At 43.0% G+C, this 6,599-nt stretch overlaps 1 long non-coding RNA gene across 4 annotated transcripts in view; it reads left to right on the top strand.

Moving 5' to 3' along the window:
* Window positions 1–4,635: 4,635 nt before the first annotated feature.
* The window catches only part of LOC109293626, a 39,301-nt gene continuing 37,337 nt past the window's right edge, over window positions 4,636–6,599 (top strand). For all 4 annotated transcript variants that reach the window (XR_002096348.1, XR_002096350.1, XR_002096349.1 and 1 more), the window contains exon 1: window positions 4,636–4,906. This is a non-coding gene — a long non-coding RNA (uncharacterized LOC109293626). The remainder of the gene's footprint in view (window positions 4,907–6,599) is intronic.

The following is a 6,599-nucleotide window of genomic DNA, read 5'->3' as shown; positions in this document are numbered from 1 at the left end:
GGGGGGGGGGGGGGGGGGGGGGGGGGGGCACAAAAAAGAGGCAGAAAAGGGAAATCAAATGACAAGTTATCACCTAAAGGAAGTTGTCACCTGGGGAAGTCTGATAGTTGGGAAACCCCTGAAGGAGCTGGAGGTGTATGGCCTCTCAAGACTTCAGGAGGCAATAGAGGTAGATGGCTATTGCTGCCCTCTGAAAGCATGTACAGGTGAAGTTGGAGGGAGCTGGGGGGAACTTTGGTCCTTTCAGGAAGGAGCTGGTATGGAAGTGTGCAGTAGCCCTGTCTGGATCCATGGCGCTTTTAAGTTTGGGTCTGTATTTGTTGTGAAAGCCCTAATCTCTGGCTCATAATTTAGTTTTAGTGTCTAAAGGCCCCAGGGTCATACATGAGAGGTTTAATGGTATGAACCACCTGACATTCACAGTTGCTGCTATGATGTTATTGGCCTTTCTGGAAAAAGGGATAAGTTTGGAATCAAAAGTTATCTGTCCAGGGTTCATTTTTCTGCTCTTTCCCTCCCCCTCGTGCACATGTACAAAGTGATCATCTTCAAAGTACTGTCTTCAAGAGCACAGAACAAGCCGCAAGACTGTTCAGTTCCTGAGGAAACCAAGACACCATTAAATCCCCCAGGTTATTAAAACTATGAACAAAATATAACTTGTGGGTTTTTTGTGCCTCCGGTAGTTCTCAGTCCCATCTTGGTGGGTGAACTGAGTAAATATTCTGCAAGAGATTTTTTGTTTGTTTGCTTGTTTGTTTGTTTGAAATATTTCCAGTTTCATTCGGGGTTTTCACTTCTATCAATGTCATTTTCTTGAAATGGCTGCTGTGGCTTTGTGACCTTAGGCAAATATAGCAAATGTTCTTATACTTAACAGAGTCATTTAAATCAGAATTTCAAATTTTAGAAATAGTTGTTTTCTCTTAAAACAAGAGCCTTCATTTTATTTTCAGAGAAAATGCAACATTGCACATGATGGTCTGAAAAGAACCCAGGCTGTTATCACAAATTGTGAACGAAATAGAAAAGCCTCACTTTCCAGGAGTTTTGAATTTGGCAGCAAATATTTAGCACAGCCATTAATATCCTGTCTGCCTGTCTAACTCATCGCTGTTTGCATTTGTAATTTGCCTTAAACGGTATGACAGAGGTATATAATTTATGTGAGCACTGCATATTTCTGCAATTGGGTACCAGAGGCTTTTAGTTTGGTCCCGTACCATTTGAGGGCAAGGGTTTGACCAAGACTACTGCTAGGCTCCAAGAAATGGTCCGTTCAAAAATGTGTAAGTGGCTTAGGGGTGTAAATCTGAGCAGTGAAAATATTTTGCACCTAAGTCGTTTCTGCTTGTTGTGAAAGTCTCTCTGTCTATATTTTGGCACATTAAAAGTGACCTGATTTTAAGTTCTAAGCATTGAGCAGCCCCTAATGACTTCAGAGGGAGCTTCCAACTGCTCAACCTTTGTGAAAACAAGAGCACTTATTGAGGAACCTGACTAGATGCATGTATTTTTTGGCCATGGAACAGAAGGATGAAAGCTTTATATGCTCTTTGCCTGAGATTACTATAACAGTCTTTGCCAGTAGGTGGGGTGCCAATCCTACTGAAAAAAAAAGAACCTGGGAAACCTCTCCTCTCATCTACGTACTTGCTCCTTGTGCACATACATACCCAAGCTGGCCACATCTGGAAATGTTTGATTTGATATAGTGTCATTTTACATTGCAGAAATGAGCGTAAGCGGTTTTTTAACCCACCAAGTGAGAAATGTGATCTGGGTTTTACTACCGACCCTTTAAATAAAAAACAGATCGCTTATTAAACCATTATCTATCAAGGATATGGAGAGAGTTAGAAATATCCCAGGATCAGAATCAAATTGAAATTGACACGTTTCTGTCTACTGTCTGATGCTAACAGTGCGTTTCATTCCTGGTCGGTGGGGGAAGTTGCATAAGATCAGATCTGAAATCACTTCACCCAGGGAAAAACAAACCCAGAATTTACAAATCCAGAGATATAGGATAAAGAAACACAGCTCATATCCTCTTCTGGTATCTGTGTTTGCTTTGACCATTTCCATATAAGTATGAAGCATTGCCCATAGGAAGTCACTGAAGTGTATGATCATGTGCTGCTTGTTATCCAGATTTGGATCAAATCCCCTCTCATGAACTCCTTGAGCAGTAATAGATCAGGGGACACCAGGTCCATTCCCAGGCTTCTTCTCTTGGAAGACCTGATGTACTGGTGTCTACATCTGCTTTGCAGGCTAACCAAGTCAGTGGAGGAAATTCCTGGCTGGAGTAAATAAGTATGGCTCCAACGACTTCAATGGATTTGCATCCTCTTATGCCAGTGGTGAATTTGGCCCTTTGTGTTTGAAAAGGAATCACAGCTGATCTGGGACTTCATAGAGGCCACTGAAGGGATGCTTACTAACTAGTATAACTAACTCACAGATGCCTGTACTCATATATGACCAAATCTTGCTTCCTGTACTGCTGCAGGGAGATCCCTGCTGGCTTTAATGCAACTATTCATGTGAGCAAGACCAGAAGGATTTGGCTCTCTGTGAATTATGACAGCAGGCATCTGAAAAGAAACTGCGATCAGATTGGAAATGGCGTTTTGCCATCATGTTGCATTTGAAAGCTCACGTTACTTGCGTTGTATTATATTGCATCACACTCAACCAAGCTGATGTGTCATAAGCCGCCTAATGTAACTATACACTGCGTAAATGCAACAGAATGCCTCAGAAAAGTGGAATTTCATGCTCTCCAGCTAACATTTCGGCAAAGATTAAATCCACAGAAAGTAGGTATGTCCAATTGTCCATTTGGATTGGCAAATAATTCATTATCCACATTATCTTTGAAATGTCATTCTGCATTGTAAATCATTAAGACCCTGCTTTAAATGCCATATTTATCAACAGAATGTTTTTAAGGCCAAGTGTGATTTTAGGACCAGTTTACCCAGGTGCACACACTTTTTCTCCTTAAAATTCCTGGAGCTGCCCACATCCATGATCAAAATTCAGCTTTTTGTTTGCTCAGAATAATTGCTTCCCTTTGTAAAAGGAAATGATCAATGGGTGAGCCTGAAGCAGTTCAGAATTTCAATTCCAACCAGCAGGACAGCCACTAGGAGGTTTTCTCAGCTACTCTTGGTTTTGAGATCTCAGCAGAGCCAGCTTTTGGGTCAGAATGCACAAAAGGGACATGCAGGCTAGACCAGACTGGGTAGGGGTCTGAGAGTCAGGGTGTCTAGAGGGCTTCTGTCAGCTCCACCACTCCGTGTATGGGCTTGAGAAAAAATGCTTCCCCTCCCCAGTTTACTCATCTCACAACAGTGCTGTTGGATTTGGATAATTAATGATGGAGTGAAAGCCAGACTAATCTGGAGAGCCCAGAACTTCTTAATGGGGCCATGTGAGAGAACTGGTGAAGTGCCATGGGGATGCAGTCTGATTTGAGTGGGAGTCTCAGAAAGGATTGATCAGTGGAGGGAAGTTTCAGTGCATTGCTGAGGGAGTGTGAATGTTATTCTGCACATCCCAGAGGGGTGGCTGTCTGAGAGGAGTGGTGGTGCAATTAGCTTTTACCAGGCCCAGATGTATTCCTGTGGTACTTTGAATGGGTTAGAAATCCTCCCCAGAAGAGAACTTCCCTTGTACTCCTCAAACCTCGGGCAAAAATGTAAGGACATGCAGTTTGTCTCGCTCTGCCCTAATTGCCTCATCCTGGTCTTTGGCCATTGTCCCCTTCCCTTGGACATGAGTATAGGGAACCTGGCTCCCCGCCTGGTGCCTAGCCACAACTCAGTCTTCTTCATCAAAGATCCAAACCAGGTCTCAGCAGAGTCAATGGGAGTCTTTCCTTTGTGGGTCCAGACACTAGTGCCAGGCAGGTTGCAAGCCTTGCAAAAGGAGAGGTTTACCTGCATGTAGGGAGAGAGATGAACCCAAACCAGATGGCCATGATGCAGTTTTTAAGCCAACTACAAAAAATGCCCAGTAAAGAGACACTTATTTAGGGACTGACCTGGCCAAAGGACAGGTGACTTAGTAGAGTTTCCATACAAACACAAACCTGGTGCTGTCAGCAAGGCTGGTAAAAGGGAAAACTGTTTCCTAGCATCTGCTCTGCGTGTCACATACAGCTTTTCCCAGCACAGACTGACCTTTCCTGAATAGTGATAATCGAAATAACATTTCACCATATTGTAAAATTAGAGACACTCCAGCAACTACTACAAGTGATGTGAGTTTCTCTCTTACCAAGTCAGAGAGGGATTTCTGATCTCTTCTGTGTCGAATCCTTGATTGGCTGTCACCCTTCTTGACATGGCCTGCTGCCTGCAGTGGATTGGCCAGGGGCAGATTTATATCCCCCTGTCACAGCCAATAGAAATATAGTGTTTCTTGAGTCACTGTTTAGTTACAGTGACAGAACCCTGATTGGGTGAAGCCTTGTGATTTATGGGTTTTTGCTGAAGAGTAACTGGATTTTATCAGAACATAATGATGTGGCACTAATGCTCATTGCGAGTCAACATGGCCGACCAGTTTTAAAAGGTCAGCGTTTGACCTTGTCGGTGTTTAAGTAGATCTCATTGTGCTGTATGCAGGCTGGCTTTATATATTCATGGAAAACAAAAGTGCAGCTTTCACTCTGCCAGCCCCCTCTTGCCAAACATTTTTTTTCTTTTGGGTTGATGTAGGTGCTCCAGTCCCTGGCACTGTAATGTGATAGAATTGCTGCTACAACGGTCCTTTACACAGTCCCCAAAGAATGCCAGTTTCTGTTTTTCAGTTTGCAGGAAACTTATGGGTGGGAGTGTGTTACGAAGAACAAGATGGCAGCCAAACAAGCCACTGCATGGCTTTCAGACCCGTGAGTATCTGCCAAAGTTGTTAAGTGGACATATATTGCGTATTTCTTCCTTGTGCAGTTGGAAGAGTGTGTATGTTCATGGATAACTTCTCTTGAATGCAGCTGGGAGTTGTGTACACAGAAAAGCAGAGAGAAAGAAAGAGCATTTCCTGTTGAATTGTTGTTTTCAGTGATGAGCGTGATTCAAAGCCTACTACTGTCTACTGAAGCTGTACAAAATGAACTTCTCTCTGCTGCCAGAAGTGAATCAGTAGGATCTCAGGTCACACTCTGCTCCAGCAGCGTGCAACGCTATGGACTCTTCTTGCCAGTAATGTCATGGTATTACAGGCATCACAAAATAAATGCTGGATTAGTGGGCATGTCTACATGGGATGTTTACTGTGGAGTTGCCTAATTAACTCCAGTAAAACGTCAGCATCTACACATGCGGTACTATTAGGATGGAGTAATCTAATTAACTCTGCCGCAGGATAGTACTGCAAGACACAAGTACTATCCTATGGTGAGTTATTTACTCCACCACAGTGAAAGTATAGATGCTGATGGGGCCGGCTAGGGCATGAGGGTGGTTCAGTGTGGGGCCTGCCTGCTGGCTAGCCTGGCAGTGGAGCACCCTCATGCCCCTGCCAGCCCCTACAGAGCATGCTGAGCTGGGGAGGAGCAGCCCTGAGCTGGCAGGCTGATTCCCCAGTTCCCCATGCTGCAGTCCCAGGTACACATGCAAACAGTTGCCTGAGAGCAATAAACTTTGGCACAAACTGAGCCAGAGTTTATTCAGTTGCCTTAATAGCACATGTAGATGCACCCAGTAAGTAGCGCTCCCTTTCCTACACCAGAGACCAGACTTGTGGGTGCTGGTTTCTGTCAGGGTAGAAAAATCACCAGTAATATTTTAAACAAGACTCTAGTACAGGGATTTCCAAACTGTAGTATGCATACCCCTGAGAGTACGCGAGACATCTCTGGGGGTACACAGGAGAATTTGTGTATTGCAGATTTAATTTTAATTATAATAATTGGCATTTAAAGGGTTGAAATATAAAACGTATGCTGGTAGGGGTACATGGGTAGCTGGTAAATTTGGAAGAGGGTACACAATAAAAAAAAGTTTGGGAACCTATGCTCTAATGTGTACTGTTTTCTTGAATAAGCATTGGGAACCCCAAAAGATATATTCTGAAGTACTGTATAACAAAACTCGATTGTCTTGACCACTGAATTTCAATGGGTTATGGGTGTCTTCTTTCTCCCTTAGGCTTTTTTGCAAACCTCAACCTAAATTTTTCATTAGGTATCACTAGGGATGCTGTCCCAGATGTGCACAGCTGTATCAGTAATGTTTCTGAGCTCACGGGCAGGACATTATTCCTCCAGCTGGTTTGTAAGCTATTGTGTTGCCAAGTAGTCCCAAAAAATCATATATGCTTATAAATCTCAACCTAGCAAATATACCCCAGTACAAAGTTGTTGGATATTTACACCCATACAAATAATGTTACATACTAATGTTTTGAGTCATTTTTATATCACAGAGAAAGGAATAAAATATACGCCTTTCCTCAGAGCATCAATTTGGACAAAATAACATTGTAATTCATGTACATACATAAAATTTTATAGGTATTATTTAATACCCTTTACACTTCAACTCCCATCTGCCTGTGGAACTTGTTTGCTCTTTATGTTCCCA

Source organism: Gavialis gangeticus, unplaced genomic scaffold (assembly GCF_001723915.1).
Source record: "Gavialis gangeticus isolate Ggan-Ray unplaced genomic scaffold, GavGan_comp1, whole genome shotgun sequence".
Taxonomy (NCBI): domain Eukaryota; kingdom Metazoa; phylum Chordata; order Crocodylia; family Gavialidae; genus Gavialis; species Gavialis gangeticus.
The sequence above is the reverse complement of the archived record's forward strand: the minus strand, read 5'-3'. Positions and strand labels throughout refer to the sequence as shown.